Source organism: Mesoplodon bidens, assembly GCF_964165515.1.
Source record: "Mesoplodon bidens genome assembly, contig: HAP1_SCAFFOLD_72, whole genome shotgun sequence".
Taxonomy (NCBI): Eukaryota; Metazoa; Chordata; class Mammalia; order Artiodactyla; family Ziphiidae; genus Mesoplodon; species Mesoplodon bidens.
The window spans coordinates 191,380-213,971 of record NW_027671438.1 but is presented as its reverse complement, the minus strand read 5'-3'; the positions used below and the strand labels follow the sequence as shown (position 1 = coordinate 213,971).

Below are 22,592 nucleotides of genomic sequence, written 5' to 3'. Positions count from 1 at the left end.
GCAAGGGCATTGTGGAATCAGAATTTTAAGTGAGGCCTAATGAACTAAAAACAAACAAACAAAAGAACAAGCCCTTTCTGTGATACCATGTTGCCTTTGAAGTCATTCTATTGGTGGGTTGGTAGAAACTGGTTCCAGTGTTTCTGGTAGGAATGACTAGCTCTGTCCCCCCACTGTCCCCCGCCCCCGAGTTGATCCTCAAAGTTTCCTTTAGAATGGACTTGCTAAAATGCAGACCTGCAAGTCTTCATGACGCCTGGGTCCAATCATTTCTCCTGCCATTGCCTACTTCACTTCTGGATTATATGAACAATTCACTGTCTTCTTTTATGCTTTTCCCTCCTCCAAGAATTCCTTTCTCCCTATGGGGCACCTGGGAAACCCACTTCGGTTTTCAAACCTCAGTTTACATATTATGTCTTTTGTGCAGTCTTCTTTTTAGTGTTGTGATCACACGCTCCTTTTTGCTACCCTTGCACTTCTGTGTGCCTGATTGCTGCACTCGCTACACTGTATTATAATTGTATTTTTTACATATCTCTGTCTTCTCCTGGGCAACATTCCTTGGGGCCAGGGACTACCTTTTTTCATCTATTGATGTTGCCTTAGCATGTTACTTGTTGTGAAGTAGTTAGTTATAAAAATGAGATTTGATTAAATTGAAAATTGTTATGTACATATTAGTTATTATCATTTACATATATAACAGGAAAAAATATTAATGTTGGTGCTGAAAGTTCACTGCTAGTAAATGGTGGTGGTACTTGACTTCACATATTATTTTCCCCACTATTTTATATCTTTCTACCTGATATGTCTTCTTTATTTCCATCTATGTTTCTTTATTACTACACCAAGAAAAACAGGGATAAGGGTAGGGCTAGGCCATACTTGGCTGGAATAGTAAACAAATTGTGTGGGGGTTTTGGTGAGAAAATCCTGAAGCACACAGGTCTGCATCTTCCCTTTGCTGCATGTGGAGGGGTCTGCTTCTAAAGACTTTTATTAGCAACTAATCAAGATGGGTTTTTTGGGTTTTTTTTTTTTTTTTTTTTTGTGGTACGTGGACCTCTCACTGTTGTGGCCTCTCCCATTGCGGAGCACAGGCTCCGGACGTGCAGGCTTAGCAACCATGGCTCACGGGCCCAGCCGCTCCGAGGCATGTAGGATCTTCCCGGACCACCTCGCCACCAAAGAAGCCCAATCAAGATGCTTTTGCACAAGGCTCCTGATAAGCTTTTGGTATACTAAGAGTAAATCAGAGTTAACGTAGCTTCTGATTTCTTTTACCTTGTCAATGTGGATGATCATTTTTTACTGCTGGGGGTGGTGGTGGTGGGGAGTGAGGGAATGTTCCTTTCCTGCTCCTGATGTTTTAGTCCTGTCAAGAGAGCTCGTAGGGTCCTATTAGCGCTGCTTCTTTACTGACTCTGCCCCAGGATGATCAAGTGACTTATATTGAAAGCTTGAAAAGAATTAAGCGTGCATGCTTGCCTTGACTAATTCTGTTCTCTCCCTTGAGAGTGTGAGTAAGTGTCTTCTGTTTCTCTCATTCTGTGTATTACTAGTTAGTAAATCTGCCCCATTCTGGGGTTCAGTTATGTGATCATTTCATTCAAACTGGATTCTCAAGCCAGGGTTATCAACAGTAACAGGAATATTCGGCCCTCCATCTTTTCTCTTATTTTCTAAGTTATGCCAAACCAAATGGAATTAAGGCATTGTAGCTGATGAAAGGTAATTAAAAGACCCTAACATTGGGTGCATTAGCTGGGAACACTGAGAAATAAAAAGGAGCAGACATTTTGGAGAGGAAAATGTCCATGTGGAAAATATTTTGGTACTGCCAAGGAAGGTATTCCAGTGCCTTGGTCTTTAATGTATGGTGGGATGTTGGGACCTTTGACTGTTTGAAAATATTTAAGTTTGTGCAGTAAACTGCTGAAGCCTAGAAAAGGTTTAAGACATGCTGTATTATTCTCCCGTGCTTATTGTAACAGACTACCACAAACTTGGACGCTTAACACAATAGAAATTCACTATCTCACAGTTGTAGAGGTCAGAAGTCTGATATCAAGGTGTCAGCAAGGCTGCTCTCCCTACAGATGCTTTAGGGGAGATTCTATCCCTTGCCTCTTTCAGCTTCTGGTGGTTGCCAGCTTCCTTGGCTTGAGGCCACATCACTCAGTTTTTGTCTCTGTCTTCACATCACCCCCTTTTGGTGTCTGTATCTTCTCTTTGGTGTGTCTCAAATGTCCCTCTGCCCTTCTTATATAATAAGGACAATTGTCATTGTATTTAGGACCCATCCAGATAATATAGGATGGAAATCCCATCTCAAGATCCTTAATGACATTTGCAAAAACATTTCTTTTCAAATGAGGTAACCGTCAAGGATGAGGACATGGATATATCCTTTTGGGGGCCACCATCCAACCCACTATACCAGCCGTAAGATACTTTGATTTTGGCTGATGGCTGCAGTTTATGGTGTGGGAAAGTGGCTGTTTCTTTAGAGCCACTTAAGTAAAGGTCTGACATAAAGAAAAGGGGCATTAGGGAGTTGCAGGTGACTGAGCAATACCTGGAGTGGAATGAATAAGGCACCTGGAGGGTTTTTAGTATACCTGGCACTTGACTTGAGAGTGTGCAGGAGTTTACAGGGCAGAAAAGTCTCAGGCAGCTGTCCATCAGCCAGCTGCTGCAATAGCAGCCACAGCCAACTGTACCCTTCAGGTACAGTTTTTCCCAAGCAGGCTTGACTGAGACAAAGACTCAATTGTAAGGAAAACATGTTTTATAGAACTTGTCGGCATTGACACATATGGTCTACCGTAGGCTCAAGTGACTCCCCTTACATGTGGACCCAAGCTGACACTGGATTTGTCAATTATGTTGGAGAAAGAAATGTTCTCTTAAAGGCAGCTGCCTTTGGTCTAGGCAGTTCCATAGCAGAAGGCAGTGAACATGGCCATGGCGACATAGGACTGTCAAATCTACGCCTCAGAACTGGAGGTGTAATGTCACTAGACAGAACCCATAATTAGTTCAGTACTGCAGTATGAACCACAAGGCCATCAAACAGGAAGGATAGCTCAAGAGTCCACGTGTGATAGATGCTCAGGGCTGTGCACTGCACATGGCAAATTCATTGTGACAAATCAACGTCAGGCTAAAAGATTCCTCCTGGTTCGAAGTTCGCAGGTCAGAAATTTCAAAGAAATGGCATAGACTAATGGACATCCTAGTGAGGCTAAAACCAAAGAGACTTTCTCTTTCTCTCAAATGCCATTGAGTTTCTGCTATGTTCTTTGGTCAAATTCTGTACTGGATTCTGGGAACAAAAATGTGCCTAGTTTCACTCTTCTAGGAGTGGGGGATTGGCTTGCTTTTGAGATTGTTTTTAAATTTTGGGGATAGTGCTGTAAAATCAAATTGTATCGTAGTAACTCTTCAGACTCAGCATGGTTCATGAGAGGCTTGATAAACTGATAAAACAGCCAAGGCCCTGAGAGACCCAAACCCGTATCAGTCTGTTCTCTGTGTCTGTGAGTCTGTTTTTGTTTCATAGACAAGTTCATTTGTGCCGTATTTTAGATTTCACATATAAGTGAGATCATATATTTGTCTTTCTCTTCTGACTTACTTCACTTAGTGTGATAATCTCTAGGTCCATCCACGACGTTGCTGCAAATAGCATTATTTCATTCTTTTTATGGCTGAATAATATTCCATTGTATATATGTACCACATCTTCTTTATCCATTCATCCATCAGTGGACATTTAGGTAGTTTCCACGTCTTGGCTATTGTAAATAGTGCTGTAGTGAACATTGGGGTGCATGTATCTTTTCTTTCTTTCTTTCTTTCTTTCTTTCTTTTTTTTTTTTGTCACACGGCATGTGGGATCTTAGTTCCCTGTCCAGAGATGGAACCCATGCTCCCTGCACTGGAAGTACGGAGTCTTAACCACTGGACCACTAGGGAAATCCCAGGGTTGTATGTATATTTTTGAATTAGAGTTTTCTCCGGGTCTATGCCCAGGAGTGGAATTGCGGGACCCTATGGCAGCTGTATCTGTTCTCTGCACGTCTCACATCAACCACCTGCACTGCAATCCTTGCTCTCAATGTCATCTTCGGGGAACCCAACCTGTGACAGGGACCTTGACAAGAAGAAATGGCTCAGGGAAAAGCTACCTGCACAGGGAGGAGATAGAGGCCATCGACCCTGGGGTGTGGCGGGGAGCGTGGGCACAGAGATTTGTCATTTCACCCCTGATACTCAGCCCTCCTGGCTGCCCCACTCTAGGTCACCTCGGGATACAGAGGTGACCTGGTTAGAGTCCCTGCCTGTGCAGGAATCTAGGGGCACCAGCGGGTCTGAATAATATTAGTGCAGGGTCTCCCCCACGGCACTGGGGTTATTTGGGGCGGGTCATCCTCTGCTGGGGGCCCCTCCTGGGCACTGTGTGGGGTTCAGCAGCATCCCTGGCCCCACTCATTTGATTCCAGGGGCCTCTCCACCCCAGTTGTGACCACCACAGATTTTCCCAGACATCACCAAAAAACTGGGGGAGGCGGGGGCAGGATGGCCCTGGGTGAGGACAGCTGTGTTGAAGCAACCAGCCTGGCCCAGGGCAAGGTCTGCCCCAATCCCGTCAGGGCCTGCATTTAGAACTGCCCCTTCCCTCTCCCACCTCCCCTGCCCTGCAGTGGTCTCCGAGACATCATCCCCATGTAATCAATCACACCTTCTCAGTTTACTGTCCCCAGCACCTAGAGGAGTGTCTGATGTGTAGTAGATGCTTCATAAATACTTGCTGAATAAAGGAGTTGAATAAGGGATGAGTGGATGAATGAATGAAGGTTACCATGGAAGGAGGGGGGAGATTCCCTTTCTGGCTCTCGGGGGTTGGGAGATCAAGTGAAAGATCCATCCTAAATAGGCTGACCAGCCTTCTGGGGTTCCCCAGGAATGAGGGTTTCCCCACAGTTCCAGCGCTCAAACCTGAGCGGTCCTGGGCAAGCTGGGGGTGGGTGTTGGTCACCCTATGTAAACAGTAAGAATTCCAACTGCAATAACAATGGCCAAGGACCTCTAGGGTCTTACTGACCAGGCAGAGTTCTTTACCCGGCAGGGAAAGTGACACAGGAGGGAGGGAGGAGTCTAAGGAAGAACATCCCATACGACAATGTGTGCCAATGGCCCTGGGCCCAAGGTCACACCTGACCAGGGCTTGCTTTTTTTTTTTTTCTGGTTTACTTTTTCCCACATGGGTATGCAATTGTCCAAATGCCATTTATTGAAAACTCCTTAATTTCCCCACTTTCTGTCATATCAAGTTCTCATATATCTCTTTCTGGACCTTTATTCTATACCATAGAGCTTTACGTCCCATTCTTGCACCACTAGGGCTGTTTCATCACTCTAACTTTATTTTTTATTCATTTATTTTTTTGGCCGTGCCGTGCGGCATGTAGGATTTTATTTCCCTGACCAGGGATCGAACCCGTGCCCCCTGCAGTGGCAATTCGGAGTCTTAATCGCTGGACCTCCAAGGAAGTCCCCAGGGCTTGCTTTGACATCCATCGAATGGTGGCGGGTGGACACGGGGAGCAGCTGTCTGTGAGCCATCCTGTGTAGAAATGCAGGGTGGAGAGCAGGACAGCTGGAGCGGGAGGGGAAGAGGCGGAGGAGGGAGGGAGGGTGGGCGGGCGAGAGACAGACAGAGAGTTTCCGGAGACAATAGCTCTGGCCATGTCCTAGGGCATGAAAACTGAAAATAGCTCCTAGTGCCCGGAACCTTGGAGCCGTAGCCTGTGAGCCAGGGTGACTGGCTCTCCTCCCTGGTGTGTGTGTGTGTGGGTAGCTCTGGGTTTCTCAGGCTGGGAATGGGGTGCACGGAGCAGGGACGGAGTAGGGACCCTTCTCTCTGGGACCTCGCGGGCCATCCTTAGCTCACAAAGCTGAGCCACTCCTGGCCCTACGAGTGGGGGGCTTATCCTCCCTGTCCACTGGATCACACCCCCTCACACACAACTTCCCCGTGTGTGCTCCCAGCAGCCAAGAGAGTCTGTTTTTAAAAGATTTGGGGGTGGGGGGGTAAACATACAAACAAGAGCAGAATGCATACTTTTTCAGAATGGGAATGGCTCTGTGTAACCCCACCCCCAGGGTAACCACAGTCCTGACCTCTAACACCCTTGACGAGTCAGCCTTGGTCTGGGCTTGTGGACCCACGGAAGCTTCCTCATCCCTCCTTCAGACCCCGTCTCTCCCTCGGCGTCTTTGTGAGAAGCACCTGGGGAAGTGGCACTGCTAGGCTGTACTGCTGCTAGAACTCCACCTGGGCTCCACCAGGCTCCAGCCCCCCGCCCTGTGCGCCTCTCTGACCCTGAGGCACCTCAACTGGTAGGAGCGGCATCACCTTCCCTCCCGGGACTTGTGACACTTAAGGGAGACACCGAAAAGACAAGCGTTTGGCTCCCTGGCTGGCAAAGAGCAGGTGCTCAATTGTCATAAGTGTCCGTATCAGTGAGGCTTCTCCAGACAAACAGAATCCATAGGGTGTGTGTGTGTATACACACACACACACATACATATGTACACGCATACAAAAATATACAGCTGTGTATATATGCAGTATGCATACAGACATATACACATATAGTATATGCAGTACACACATACATATATACACACGTATATAAAATGCATCGTTTGTATATATACAGTATGTATACACACATACAATACACGTATACATATACACTATACATACACACATATCAAATGCATAGTTTGTATATATACAGTATGTACACATACATATAACATATGCAATAGACACACCTAGGTACATATATATCATACATATATACACACATACAAAGATATTTAGATGTGTATATATACAGTATACATACATATATAATATATGCAATACACGTACATACATATAGACACATGTATACACCTACATCTAAAAGCATGTAGCATAAAAATATATATGTACTCTACATATAAATTCATCGTATATATACATATATATCATATATATAAGATATATACACATACATATACACAATGTATACACACACATACACACCTATATGTAAATATGCGCATGTACATACACATCTAAATACATATGCAAGTGTGTCTATATATAGTATATACATATATACATATAATACCTATGCAACATATACACATACAGGTATACAACATATATACACACCTATATATAAATATACACTGTATACATACATACGTACAGTGTACATATACTGTATATATACACACACCCACATATCAATATATGGGTGTGTGTATATATACAGCATGTTCACATTTATAATATGTATACTATATATATACACACACATACATGTATACAATATATACACACAAATATATAGGCTTGTATGTATACTGTATATAGTACTTACACATATAATACAAACGCACGCACACATAAACGTGTATACATATATATAATATGTATACACACATATACAAATTAATAGGCTTGTATATATTCAGTATTTTTACATATATAGTTTTGTTTTAAGGCGTTGACTCATGTGGCTGTGAGGCAAGCAAGTCCGGGCAGGACTCTGGGCTGGAGACACAGGGAAGAGCTGATGTCCCAAGGCCATGGGAGGAACAGTTCCCTCTTTCTAGGGAACCTCATTTTTCTCTCCAGTCCTTCAACTGATGGACGAGGCCCACCCACGCCGCGGCATTGACAGTCTCCTTTACGCAAAGTGGACCAATTTCAGTGTTAATCTCTTCTGAAAAATACCTTCCTGGCCACATCTGGAATAATGTTTGTGGTTGCCGGGGCCCCACGCAGTGCGCACATGAGATTAACCATCCCCGTGGCGATGATGACACTTTATTTTCTCCCTTGAACATTGTCCCTACTATTCCAATTAAAATGGCAGTGCCATGAGGGCAGGGCATTTCCTTTTTTGCCAGTACTGAGCGTCCGCGGTCTGGTGCCTAGCATAGGCTAAATACACGGCATTTTTGTGAACAGAAGCCGGGATTCCAGCTGTCATATTTAATGAGGAATTATAGTCTTCTTATTGGGGGGGAGGGGGGGTGTCACGGTACGTCAAGGGCGGGAGTCGAACCCGCCACCCCAGGCCCCGAGGGGTCTCCTCGGGTCCCCACTTCGGGCCAGTGGGTGTGGCTGGGGGCAGCCGAAGACGTGCGTGCGTGCGTGCGTGCGTGAGAGCGGGCGTGTCCAAAGGGTGGGCTGCGCGCGCCGCGAGTGGTTCGGCCCGGTCCCCGGCTCATTGTGCTCGCCTCACGCAGGCCTGAGTTCGCAACAGCGCTGGAGGCCCGGGGCCTGTGACCACAAAGAGGGAGCCGGGGGCCGGACGGGAGCGTGGCGGCGGCGGCTGAGGCCCAGGCCAGGCCCCCTCCCCTCACCGCCCGCCTGCCTGTTTGCCCCGCCCCCGCCGGCGGCGCCGCGCCCCTCCCCCAACCGCTAGACTAGCACGGTGCGGGGGCGGCGCGCGAAGACATGGGGGAGAAGGTGGAGCTGAGGCTGGAATCGCTCGTGGGGGCCGAGCCCGCCGTCTGCCCGTGGCCGCTGCCGGTCTACGTAAGTGCCACCCGTCCCCTCCTCCCGGACCCCTGCCTCTCTTCCCCCACGGCGCGCGCTGAGCCCACCGAGAAACGGAGCGACTCGAGTCGCCAGACCTCCTTTGGAGCCCCACTTCCGGCCCCGCCGTGGTTCTCCGCGGCCGTTTCCAGCCCCCGCGCGCAGGGTGGGCAGAGGGGAGCCGGCGCCGGCCGGGGGCGCAGACTCGGCCGCGGGGACCCCGCGCTTCTGAGGGGCGCCCGAGCCGGTCTGCGGTTGGCTCTGCAGGGCTGGGGACCCCGGTCTCCCCGGGCCTGGACTGCCGGCGGGCTTGCCCTTCTGTACTTTAGGATTTGACATGTAGGGTTTCTTTTGCCTGGTAGTTTATTCTTAGCGCTGTCAACGTGCTTAGGTTTTTTTTTTTTTTATTTTTGAGGGCACCCTTTCCTCCCTCTCTCCAGTTTTTTGTGTTTCTGTTTTGTTTTGTTTTAGTTAGGCATTTTGTCCCTCTGATCTTGAGTGGGTGGGCTGGCAGGACACTTGGAGAGGAGGCGTGCTGTCCCCTGATCTCGAGTGGCCTTTGGAAAATGACACGCCAAAGGGAAATTTACACACAAGTCCGGTGATTCCAGAAATGCAGGGTGTCCGGCCAGGTGGGCGTCCGGCCTCTCGTCCCCTGTGGCGGCGTGGTGCGCGTGTACCTTGTCTCAGGGTTTACGCTTGGGCCCCGCAACCCACCTTCCGGAGGGAAAGCGCAGGGGGCGCCCTTTCGTGCGCTCAGCTTGCGGGGGACCGGCCTCCAGGCGACCCGGCGGGGAAGCCCGCGCGACCCGCGCGTGTGTGTCAGTTTTGTGGAAAGTGTGTCGCGGCCGGGGTCGGGACGCTGGGACCGCCTGGAGCCGATGTTGACTCCGAGCCCAGGTTCTCCGCAGTTATCTGAGGTCCGAGGGTTTCCAGCCCTCCACTGCGCACTGGCGCTTTCTATTTTTGCCCTTCCTGTGCCTGGAGGCGCGGCTGAGCCTGGGCTCTGGCTTTTCCGGTTGGGTAACTCCAGGCGGCTCGGGTGGGCGGCCTGAGCAGCAGTGGGCCGGGCGGGGAGACATGCCAGGGGAGGGAAACTGAAAGTGGGGAGAACCTTAAGAACTCCAGCTGATCCACTTGCCTCACCTCCCCGCCCCTCTTACTGCATTTGTCATGCAGGGGATGGCTGGCCGGCACATTTTTCAAACTGTAATAATTTGTGTCTCCTTAGTAGCCGTGAAGCATAGTTCACTTGTAGTGCACAGTTGTAGGAGTTTTGATCGCCATCAGGCGGCAGAGCAATCCTGTCATGCCATTTGCTGCCCTTTGGCGCCAGGGTGCCTCTAGCCTCTTGGCCACTAATCTCCTCTCCGTCCCTAAGGTTTTGGCTTTTCCAGAAAGTCAGATAAACGGAACAACAGCATGTAGCTTTTTGATTCTGGCTGCTTTGGCTCAGCAAAAGCTATGCGATATTCCTCCCGGGTTTGTTTTTTTGTTGTTGTTGTTTTAACTCTTTATTTAGTTAGTTATTTACTTGGCTGTGCTGGGTCTTAGTTGCGGCACATGGGATCTTCATTACCGTGTGCAGTATGTTTTAGTTGCGGCGTGGGGGATCTAGTTCCCTGAGCAGGGATGGACCCCAGGCCCCCTGCATTGGGAGTGTGGAGTCTTAGCCACTGGACCACCAGGGAAGTCCGTCATCCCTGTTGTTGCGGGTATGAGAAGCCACTCCTTTTTCTGGCTGTGTTGTATTCCATTTTCCGTTTGTCCATTCGCCTGCGGGTGGCAGGACTTGTGGGATGTTTCCAGTTTTGAGGGGATCATGAATAAAGCTGCTGTAAACATCCCAGGGCAGGTTTCCATGTGAACTTGGGTTTTTACCTCACTTGAGAAAATACTCAGGAGTGGGACTGGGGTCTGTGCTAAGTGTATGTTTAACAACTCTTCTGCATCTTAGAAATTGGTATTTTTGAATATTGGAAGAGTTTAGAAATCCACTGTGACCCAGCACCCAGGCACTTGAAACGAAGTTGAACGTTCATCTGGAGATGGTCACGTTGTCCCCGTCACTGTCTTTTATTCGAGGCAGAGCGAGGCCACAGATGTGTAACCCTTGTAAGGAAGGCCTCGTGTGTCCAGGCCCTGGCAGGACCTGGCTTTCTGGTGGTGGGCAGTTCTGAAGTGGAGAGCGTCTTTCCCTTGCTGGCCAGACCTCGCTTGGCAGGGTGCGGGGTGTGCTGCCTGCCTGGCCGGGCGCTCTTTCTGCCGGTCAGCAGCCGTTCCTGGTGTGTCTGTCCTACTACCAGGCAGGCGGTCAGGGGCCCTAGTGACGTGCTCAGCGAGCCGCAGCCTTCCTAAAGCTTTGCGGGTAATGTCTGCTACCCTCCCATTTCCCTGCTGAGGAATTTTGCTTTCTCATAGGAAGTGAGGGGGCCAGTACTTCATAAGAGTTCCTATTTTGTGATGACTCGATGCTGAATACATTAAGAAAATGGGCTCCTTCCAGAAGCTTAACTTCTCAGAAGGTCAGATTTCGCATGTGACTGCACGTTTGAAACGAGTGAGCTTGTTTGTTCATGGATTCATTCATTCTGCAGGCACCTCCTGGATATGTACAGTGAGTGTTCCAGGGGGCGCGGAGGACAGTAGACAGTATTCTTTTTTTTTTTTGATTTTTGAATTTTATTTTATTTTTTTATACAGCATGTTCTTATTAGTCATCAATTTTATACACATCAGTGTATACACGTCAATCCGAGTTGCCCAGTTCAGCACACCACCATCCCCACCCCCCTGCGGCTTTCCTCCCTTGGTGTCCATACGTTTGTTCTCTACATCTGTGTCTCAGCTTCTGCCCTGCAAACTGGTTCATCTGTTTGAGACAGCTGAGACAGCTTTGTACCTCCCGCTTCCAGGGGCTCTCGTGTGGGCGCTGCGAAGCGGGGTTTTAGATGGTGCAAGGTGGAAGGTGGGCACTAGAACCGGTGCCCAGTGCCCGGGTGTGCGTGCGCTAGATGGGGCGTGCGGCCTCGGACTCCTGCCGGCTCGGTGACCCCGGCCGAGTGCTCTAAGGCTTCTAGGTCTCAGTGTTCTCATCTGTAGCATGGGCTGAACAGGACTCACTCTCTCTGGAGGTTACAAGGTCTCACTGTGTTAATGCTTGTAGACCCTACAATGTAGGACTTAGGACAGTTTGGAGCATCGTTAATTGTTCCACAGATATTACCTGGTCTGTTGAACGACTTTGCCTGGTACACGCCAAAGCGATTAGGAAACTGGTATATCCCAGCTTCATTTCCTTTCCATTAAAACAGGGCTCAGGAAAAAAAATTCTGTTTTTCAGTAGTCGTATCATATAGTGGAAAGGGCACTGGTGTGAAGGCAGCTTAGGATTTGAATTCCAGGGCTTATGCTGTCTGTGGCCTGGGCAGGTTACTTTTGAACTGCAATCCCCACACTTGTAAAATGACATTAAAAACCACTCTTTCTGTGGGTTCTTAGAATTAATTAAGCAGGTTATGTGTGTCAAGTAGTCTGGCACTTGAATGAGTTGTCAGAACCAAGGGCTGCTGGAGACGATGCTTCCGCCCTAGGTAATCTCCCCTCCTACTGGGCGGCAGGTAGACACAAGCACAGTAGTCAGTGCTCTGGAAGAAGTGAGTTCTGGTGCTACAGAGCACAGAATCTTTTTTTAAATTTAATTATTATTTTATATTGGAGGTTAGTTGATGTACAATGTTGTGTTAGTTTCAGGTGTACAGCAAAGTGGTTTAGTTATTCATATATCCATTCCTTTTCAGATTCTTATCCCGTACAGTTTGTTCCAGGCTATGGAGTAGACTTCCCTGTGCTATGCGGTAGGTCCTTGTTGATTATCTGTTTTATACAGAGTCGTGTGTCTGTGTTAATCCCAAACTCCTAATGTATCCCTCCCCCCCCCACCTTTCCCCTTTGCAGAGCACAGAATCTTGGAAGGCAAAGTTCAGGGTAGGCTTCTTGGAGGAGGTGCCATCCTTTCTAAGGATATGTAGAAGCTCCTGGCGTGGCAGGAGGGAGCAGTGTGTGTCAAAATTTGAGAAATATAAGAAAATATGGCAAAACTAAGGTATAGGACTAGAACTCAGGGTTTGGGAAAGAAATGAGAGTTGATACTGGAAACCTAGTGGGGCCCAACAGAACGGGGCCTTGTTTGTCCTGTCAGAAGTTTAGATGTTTATCCTGAAGGCTGTGGGAAACCCTAAAGAACGGTGAGATGGACTTCTGGTTTAGAGACTCACTTGGACCTCCATGTGCAAGGCACTTGATTGGGTGCAGGGTGAATTGTAATCTAAGGTTTCCACTTAAGTTATAAAAGGTTGGACTGGATTTTGCAGATCTGAGAGAGAATGGGTGGGGCCTGGTGACCGGTTAGAAAAGGGAGGGCAGCAAGCGTGGGTGACAGTTTACAGCTGCATCTTTTTGAGAGATATAGAGCACAGTAGGAAGGTATTGGGGGTTGGGAGAGGATCTTACTTCATCTTCAGTGCTTTAGAGGGGCCTGGTAGACAGGTCTGGGCCCAAGGTTCAGATCTGGGCTTTTGGGGAGGAGAGGTGTTTGAAGGCATGGGAGAGACTTAGGTTACCCACAAGAAGATCCAAAGAATCATAGGTCTGAGGGCTTTTTAAGTGGGTATACTGAGGAAGTTTATAAGCTGAAAGAAAGCAGCCAGCAGAGAAAGGGTGTGAAGATCTAGGAGAGGAAATGATTGTTCATTTGTTTTCAAAAAGCTGAATACTTATCGTGTGCCTGGCCCTTTTCTAGGATCTGGGGTTCTCACCATGTGTTACCTCTTCTGCAAGGACAGTTCAACTCATTCCCTGGTGAAGAGAAGTCAGATTATTCTTTGCATCCCATTCAGGTGTAGGAACTGTTCTGTACCTCTGAAGGGACTTTACTTAACGAGAGTAATAAGTTAGAAATCAAAAGAAATTAGAGCTGGAAGGGACCTTAAAAGCCACTGTACTTAATTTTGCCTAATATTTTACATTGATTGTAAGAAAAATGCAGAGCCCATTCTCTTCAGAATTCCTTCACTGAACTTTCTTTATGACTTTCATCCAGTGGGTCTAGCTTGTAAATTTTGGCCTCCTCCTAAATTTGCTTCTTCATCCACATTACATTTTGCCCCGACTATGGTAGAAACTCCTGGGTGGTTTCGCGGCCCCTGGTCTCAGTTCCTCTAAGTTCATCTGCCTACCCGGGTTGAGTGATCTTCTAACATGACAAGATATGCCTAAAATAATGCTGCTAATGGCTTGCCCACACAGAGTCAGTGCATACTAGCCGCCCAGCGTGTGCTCTGCACAGAGGCCTGTAGTCTGAACTGTGCTTTGCCAAGCCTCCTGGGGCTCTTTGCCCTGAGGAAGGGGAGCTTTTTGTGATCACTCTCTTTATCTAATTGGTTCTTCAGCTGCGGGGCGCCTTTTTCTCATCAGCGGAGGCACCCTTACTCAGCCAGTGGTAGCCCCAGGCCTCATCACTTGTGGGATACAAGCCATGCTCTCTCCCAGGCTTGCTTGGGCCAACATCTCTATTTTTATTTCTGTCTCTTCTCACACTTGGACCGCTGGTCTTTAGTCATCCCCACCTGCAGTATTTACAGTGCCCAGCAGGTGTCAGGCTTGAGTGTATTTGCACAGGTGCTCCCTGTGCAGTTAATGCACCTCCTACTCCAACTCTGCATAGCCTCATCTTTCTAGACTGTACTCCAGGGTTATCATGAAGCCGTCACTTAGATATAACTTTTGGCCTCCATAGGCACTTCTGTGCTTTATGTCATGTGATTGAAATTTTGACTTTATAGATCTTCCTCCTTAATGAGGCTTTAAGGACAGGAGTCATTTCTAATCCTTAGCACAGAGCAGATGCTTTTTAAAGGTGATAAAATGTATGGTTTAAATGACTCATTTTACAATAATTTTGCTTTAGCTTCTGTTAGAAATAAAGTTTCCAGATGTTGTGTTCCTGCAATAAGAAATAAAGATGTGACCTTCCAGTTGTGTAAAGCTCATCAATGCTGTGTAAGTGCGTCAGGTGCGCTAAGGAACGTGGAGCCAAGTGGTCTAGTTGTGAGAGAGACTTAACTATGTTAACAAAGGTAAGCCTCCATTGTGTCCTGCCAACATTTGACAGTTGCTTTTGGGCAAACTAAATTTATAAAATTTTAAACTGTTCCTCCCCTTTAAAGGGATTGAATATTTGGCCACTTTGGTGCACCTGTGTCTTGTGAATTGTCCAATTGGAGATGGAGGTTTAGAAAGTGAATTTTAGTCTTGTTTAAGTCTCTTCCCATCAGACTGGTCTCGTGATTTCCTACACACCATGTTACTTCCTGTCTACCTTTCCTTGGTGTTGTTCATGCCTGGATTGTCTCCTGTACCTGCTCAAACCTTGGTCCATTCTCATTTGTACCATGGAAGTTTGTCATGCCGGATACTGTCAGAACTAATTTTACTTAAGTTTGTGTTAAGGTGCAAAGCACACGTTTTGTATATTATCTGTTTTTTGTGTTTGTTTATATTTTTATGGTTTCTCTTCAAGAAATATTATGAGTAGGGAAATAACAAGATGTAAAGAGAAAAAAGTCATCATTCTCTTTTAAGTTGTTAGAACATCTACCTGCAATCATAATGCACTGTGGTATGTGTTAAAATAGGAAATCTGTGTCATGTCCCGTAGGAGCAGGAAAGTCAGTGGTGTTAGTGGGGGTGTGTCATGGAAGTAATCACAAAGCAGGTGACTGCTGGTTGGGGTCCTGAAACATTAGTGTGTGTTCCCTGTGTCCAGTAGTGGTCTGGAGGGGTCAGGAAGCGTGTCTTTCAATTTGAGGGAACAGAGGGTTTGAGGTCCTCTCTGTTCTATTGCTCTAGTATAGTGTACTGCATAGCAGCTCATAAAATACTGGGTTTATAGTTGATATTTAAATCGCTGATTGATCATCAAGATTGGGATGTATCATTGGAAATGAAAATAGGAAGAGTCTTATGCTTTTTAGGTTTTTCCTTTTTTTCTGATGTCTCAGAAGGCTCTTTGATGGGGGACTTTTTATTCTCCCATACAATTCCATGAATACTTATACCCTGGCACTTATTTTAATGGCATTTTCAATTTATAAATGTCTCTGAAACACATACTGTAAACTATTTGAGGGTAATGACCATGGCCATTGATGGCACATCTTAAATGTGCATCGTGTTAATGTTTGAGTGTCAAGTGGTCTACCATCAGTGCTTCCTTCTTTCACCCAGTTTTCTTCCTCATTTCTTTCTCCAAATTTGTCTCATTTTTCTACTCTCCCTTTTGCTTCTCTATTCTTGCTTTCTCTTTCCCATTGCATGTGTCATTCTTCTTCTTCTTCTTCTCCTCCTTCTGACTTCATTATTACGGCCAACCAAAACCTTTTCTAGGATTGTCTCTATCTTCCTTTCCTCTTCTTTGCCATCCACAAACTCTTACAGAATATTCTTGCTTGACTCCGTTACTTCCTAGCAAACCCATGTACTTCCTGATCACTTTAGAACATTGAAAAGTGTTGGAATTTTTAAAAATAGGTAATTATAATCAGTCTTCTTTCACCTCTGGCATAAGACTCTTCTTCCTCAATCTGACCATTCTTAAATCTAGAAGTACTCCAGCTCATTGGTCTCCCTTACCCCCATGTTTAGGCCAAAGAACTTGTGAAACCTTAGCCCTGTTTAATACTTGAATTTATCAAAACATAAGAGGGCTAATTCTGCCTAAGGGCACCAAAGAAGAATAAAGACGCCACAAATAAACGTTTAGTCCAGATTTATAGTGGACTCTTAAGTGCCTAGTTGAGTGCTAACCGTTAACTCACTTGAAGAACAGGGAGGTCATGACACAAACTAACATGTTAATTGTATAGACACTTCACTTCACCATTCCTCAATGTAGCTGATAAACTGCATCCAGTTAGCTTAAATAACATGAATGATGAATTTCCCTGTGTATATAAATGGGGAGTTTCTAAAGTTTTCGTTTTCCCTTTGTACAACTACTGACTGCCACCTCGCTTGGTCAGTGCAATAGAAAATGATGACTAAGAAACACATTGTCTCAGTATCAGTGGACATTATGTCCTAGTAGTGTATAAAAATCTCAAAATTCTTAATCTAAAAGGTAGTTCTGCCAATCTTATATCCTTTTCCTTTGTTAATATAAATACCCAATCTATGAAGGTCTCAGTTTCCTTACTTAGAATATGAGGTGGATAGATTTGCTGATATCTAGAGACCTTTCCAATTTTAATATTCCCTAGTTATAAGGGCTGAGCCAAATACAATGGCTCCCTTAATCATTAACCTTGCTCATGATGAAAGTTATCAGCAAGTTCTACTTGTAAGAGATCAAACATTCATATAGATGTATATTGTAGCACATTGACTTTTACAGAACTCAAAGTAACACAACATAGTTACATTCATAGACTTAAGGTCACTGTGGTATACTTTACAATTTTTCTTTTCCCTAGTAAGGAAATGTAGATCCCTAGGAAGGGATTTCTTTCTCTGCCTTTCAGTAATGTAAGCCTTTTATTATCTCTTGGATCCTAAAACTGGGTAGGGTTTTGGCAGATGGAGCTTAGGACAGACATTCCAGGTGACAGGGACAACACGAGAAAGGGCAGAAGGAAGAATGGATTTTCAGAAAGACTTGATATCTTACATGATGAGAGCAGCGTTTCACAATCTCTGTCCTGCAGAACACTGGTTTTAGATGATGTTAATGTAGTTACAAGACAGAAGCATTTGAGAAGAGCTGTACTCTACATCCCGACATGAAATTCAAGTTTCACTTTGTTACATTACATACTCTGAAAAGTTTTGGAGGAAGGAATTGATTTATTTCTGTTTAATTCAGTCTTACTCACAGTTACTTGACAAACCTATATTCAGCTGATGGGACTGTATTTTGTGAAAGGCCAATCGGAGAAATGGTGAGATGGAGCTTAGGATATTTCTCTGTTGGGACAGGCATGTGATTATTTTTCTTATAATTCTTTACTGTTTGTCGTAACAATTGTTACTTTGCAGGAGTCAGGTTTTGTTTTTTTTTTTACATCTTTATTGGAGTTTAATTGCTTTACAGTGTTGTGTTAGTTTCTGCTGTATAACAAAGTGAATCAGCTATATGCATACATATATCCCCAGGATTCAGTTTTAAGCCCTCTGTTTTTACCTGAGTTATTGGGACTCTTAGAAAGCTCAACAGTCCTGGAGTCTTCATCTCTGATGTAGTTTCCAGAGGCTCCTGGCACTTACCACTATTTTCTCTTGATTCTTTTCCTCCGGCTTCAGACTTCTTACGATTATGAGCTGATGGTTTTCTCAGCCTCTAGTGTCAAAACCAGCTACCTCACTCATCTTCATTGTCTCAGTTACAAGGTGTAATATTTCCCATGTTTATATGTGTCAAAATATACGTCAGGGATTGATACATAGCATATGCATAATAAAAATTGTATTTCTTTTTTTTCTTTGTTCAGAGGTATCCAAACACTGGCCAAGTTCTTAAATTGAAAGTAGAGTGATCTAACTTATTCAGCTCATCCAACCATCAATGTTGAATATTTGTCTTTTTTCTTACACATGTTTCTTGTATTCCAATTGTGACATTCTAGAGCACAGTGAGTACATTTATAACTTATTACTGCATTACTACCTTGGCTATTCCTTGACCAAAATTTACTTCACACAACTGACAGCCTAATTAACCTACTAGATTTTTTTTTAATGTACGCATACATTAAAAAAAATCTAGTAGGTTAACTTCATTGCTAATAACTGAATTTTTACATCTCTATGCACCCATGTATGCAACACCAGATCAAGATATTATAAAATATTTCTAACACCCTACACGGTTCTCTGTTACTTCTTTGTGTTCCATACTCTCCCAGGGCAACACCTAAGCTGACCTCTATCACCATATATGACATACATGGAAAGACACAGTGTGTATTCTTTGGTATCTGGCCTCTGGGTACATATCGTTCTATCAGTAGTTTATTGTTTTATTGTGTTTTCCTGATTTTTTAAACCTAGACATTCATACAGTGTCAAAGTACCACTGAGTTCTTCATATTATTATGCTGACCTCCATCTTCAGGGGCTTTCCACAGTCTTCCATGTGTCTTTCCACCTCCTTTCTCTTCCGTCTAATTATGTTTCATTTAACCAACCTCAGCCAGCCTTCCCCCATATTCCCCAACACGTAGCACTCCTGTGTTCAGCCAGTTTTGTCCCCTATTCCATAAGCCCTTTGTGCCATTCCTGACACTGTGCCTGTTCCCTGCCCGGAAGGCCTGTTCCCTACCCTCTATATACTTGTTCAAGACTCAGTTTAAATGCTACCTGTTCTGAGAAGTCTTCTCAGAAGAAGCCAGTACTTTTTGGAATCCTTCTTTAATGAAATCCCATAGCAAGTGTAATCTGTCCTCCCTGATCTGGTATTTAATTATCCATTGTTCCTATCATATAGTGTTTGTTTTCCTTGTGTGCTGTTATTATTTATTGAAGCAGATTACAGTGACTTGAACCAGGAACTGGGTCATTTTCCTCTTCATTTTAGCGCAAGTTTCTGTGATATGAAGTTAAACTCTTTTTCCCTCACTTCCCATTCACCCTCAGCAGTTGTTAAACATGAAGTACAAGTGAAACTTATTGGTTAACAGGTTTTTGTGGTCCTTGTTTCTGGTCCTTAGGTCTAAGCTGCACTTCTGTAGTGCTAATTTGACTGATTTCTTATTGTCACATAACTCAGGAATTAACTAAATCATTACAAATTTAGCTCCATATAAGATAGTATAAGAAAAACCCAGTGGATATCAAAAGTTTTGGCCTGGAGGAGAGTGTTGTATGAGTCCTAGTTTGGTGGGACTCACACTTAATGATCGAGCCTTCCAATATTCCACTGTAAGTAAGAAAGAGGTATGCAAATATATGGTTAATATTTACCAGTGTTGATAGAAAAGAGAAGAGAGAAAGGGGCGACAGATACTTTGAGGGCCTTTTGGAATTCATGAACAATTATGATTGGATGGGGAAAAAGAAGAACCGAGGGCTAACCTCCCACAAGTGAGGTCAGGAAAGAGAGAAGGGCTCATCTGGTATGCAGGTAGAGAGGTTTGACCTACAGAATCTTAGAAAACCTCAACAATCTGAGCAGCGTTGGCAAGAGGCAAACTAAAGGGCTCACAAAAGTCTGCAAAAGTCTCACACAAAGAACTCTGGCATGGTGTTCATCATCTAGCTAATCCTAACATGCAGACATTTATGAGAGTAAAGTCAGGTCTTTACCAGAGTGGGTTTCTTATTTGGGCAACTGGGTCAAATGAAGAAAGGCAGGTGTAGGCTGCCAGAGTAATAAATAAGGAGAGGAAAAACAAAAAGAACGAGACATATCATTCATCAGTGATTTCCCCCCAGTATTCTTAGCCTCCACCTTATCTCCATCTTACTGCGAACACAGGAACTAGACCGAGCAGCGAGGTAAAAGGTCTCTACAGAAACTGAGGTAATATAGAAAATAAAACGTAAAATTGTACATTTTCTTCCTGGGGGTAGTTGAGACGATAGTTCAGTAATCGCATAAGGTCAGGCGACGTCTACAGGAATTGTAGCAAAGCTGGACAAAGCAAGGAAACATCTGTTCGCTGGCATCTGAACGTCAGGGAGACACCAAGACATGTGGGCCAAGTTGTGGAGAGAAGGGAAACACAGACGCAAGCTTGACATTTGGTGCAGCTTTTCTCCTCTGGGCATTTGCTGATTCAGATCTTACAGCCTAGGAACTGAAAAGCCAAGGAGTTCAAAAGACTCTAACCACAGAAGCCAAAGGGCAACAGCTCAAGCTAAAGGCAACAACTAATGGAATGACAAGCTAAGTGTATCTTTAGTCTCACAGGGCTGTGGGAACCATCACATTTAAAGCGTAACAAATACAAAGGTAGTTGGGAATAGGGAGAATCCAAACTTTCACATGGTAATCCCAAAGGGCAACACCCGTAGGGAAGGACAAGACAGAAATAGACCAGCCTTCACACAGACTGAAAAATGGCTTTGAATGAGCTCAAACTGAGAATGGACTAAGGTTACCAGTCCCTATAGTAACTGTCTGCCATGGGCCAAAGTAAATCTTTTCAAGAGAAAGATAACAACATCCAGAATGTGGAGGTATCTTTATAGTTTCCTAAAATAAGTTAAGCCCAATTTTAGTATGAAAAATAATTGGACATAACCAGGAAAAAGACTAAATGATCAAAAGTTCAAAAAAAAGAAGAAAGAGACAAAAAAGACAGCATAAATAGACACAGGAGGACAAGAGTTAGCAGGCCTTGGTTAAAAAAAAAACAACAAAACTACTATGGTTAAACAAAGAAAATAGACACATGGCAAATAAGCATATGAAAAGATGCTACACATTCCATGTCATCAATGAATTTTGAATTAGAACAATAATGAGATACCACTACACACCTATTTAAATGGCTGAAATCCCAAAACCGAAATACTGAAGTTGGTGATGATGCAGAACAATTGGAATTCTCATTTGTGGCTAGCAGGATACTTAGCAGTTTCTTACAAAATAAACGTACTTTTACCATACAGTGACCGAGTAATCCTGCTCTTTGGTATTTACCCATAGGAACGGAAAAGTTTTGAAAAGTTATGAAAGTAAGAGCCTTTACAGTGAGAAAATTCTATGATTCTATGGTTTTTCAACTCATTAATTTGTGTAGTTCATCCATTTTACTCATTGTATACACTTAAGTATATTGTTCCTTGAAATGGCCATTCAAAGTTGTTTCCTGTGCCACACACTATTATTGTTAGGGTTGGTCCTGTGTAAATCTTACCCCCACTGAATTAGTATTAACCCTAAACAAGCAACTTTCTTCCATAAGGAAACAAAAAAGAGGTTCAGAAATGTCCAAACAAAGGTTTTATAAAACTGTGTTATCAAATCTTATTTATCAAAAAACTTCAAACATAGCAGTATGAGTTCCCATATACCCTTTACTCAGCTTCCCCAAATGTTAACATTTTATATTACTAGAGTATAATTATTGAAAGCAGAAAGTTTACATTGTCACAATGCTACTAACGATTTATAGACTCGTATTCAAATATTGCCTATTGTCTTGTGGTCCAGATTCAAATCTAGGATCCCTTATTGCATTTGCTTGTCATATCTCCCCATTCTTCTCTAATCTAGGATAGTTCCTCAGTCTTTTTTTGTCTGTTATGACCTTGAACTAATGGAACATCCTAGCCAGTCATTTTGTAGAATTTTTCTCAAATAGGATTTGTTTGATATTTTCTCATGGTTAGACTGAGGATATGTATTTCTTGACAAGAACACTTCAGGAGAGATATGCCATTTTCAGTACATATTAGAGGTGCAAACAAATCTGTATGTCTCACTACTGGGGATGCTAACGTTGATGACTTAGTTATAATGATAGCTGCAAAATCACTATTTTTCCCTTTGTAATTATTTGAGATTGTTCAAATATTCTGCTTCTTGTTTAATTTTCCCATACTAATCTTAGCATCCATCAATAATTTTTGACTCCATCCTTTACTGTGGTGTTTGATGATTGTTCATTTTCTATTCCCATCATTCCCTCTACATTTATTAACTATAATTTGAGTATAAGAAAGAGCTGTTCTTCTTCTTCATTTATGTATTTATCTGGTTATTTGTTTATATATATACATACATCAGTGTGAACTTGTGGATATTTATTTTATTCTACGGGTTAAAATTTATTACTATCATTAATAGTTTTGTTTCTCAAAGTGTTCCATATTTGGTCACTGGTACTCCTTCCAGCTGTCTCCTATATTTTTCCTACATGGCCATACAATTTTTGGAGTAATATCTTACTTTCTGACACCACAAAATGCT

General features: G+C 44.2%; 1 long non-coding RNA gene across 8 annotated transcripts in view; it reads left to right on the top strand.

Moving 5' to 3' along the window:
• Positions 1-8,311: 8,311 nt before the first annotated feature.
• LOC308611361 overlaps positions 8,312-22,592 on the top strand; it is a 175,335-nt gene continuing 161,054 nt past the window's right edge. For 3 of the 8 annotated variants that reach the window (XR_014014871.1, XR_014014872.1, XR_014014873.1), the window contains exon 1: positions 8,334-8,620. This is a non-coding gene — a long non-coding RNA (uncharacterized lncRNA). Of the gene's footprint in view, positions 8,621-22,592 lie in introns of all 8 variants that reach the window. The other 5 variants (XR_014014866.1, XR_014014867.1, XR_014014868.1 and 2 more) reach the window with 3 other exon arrangements.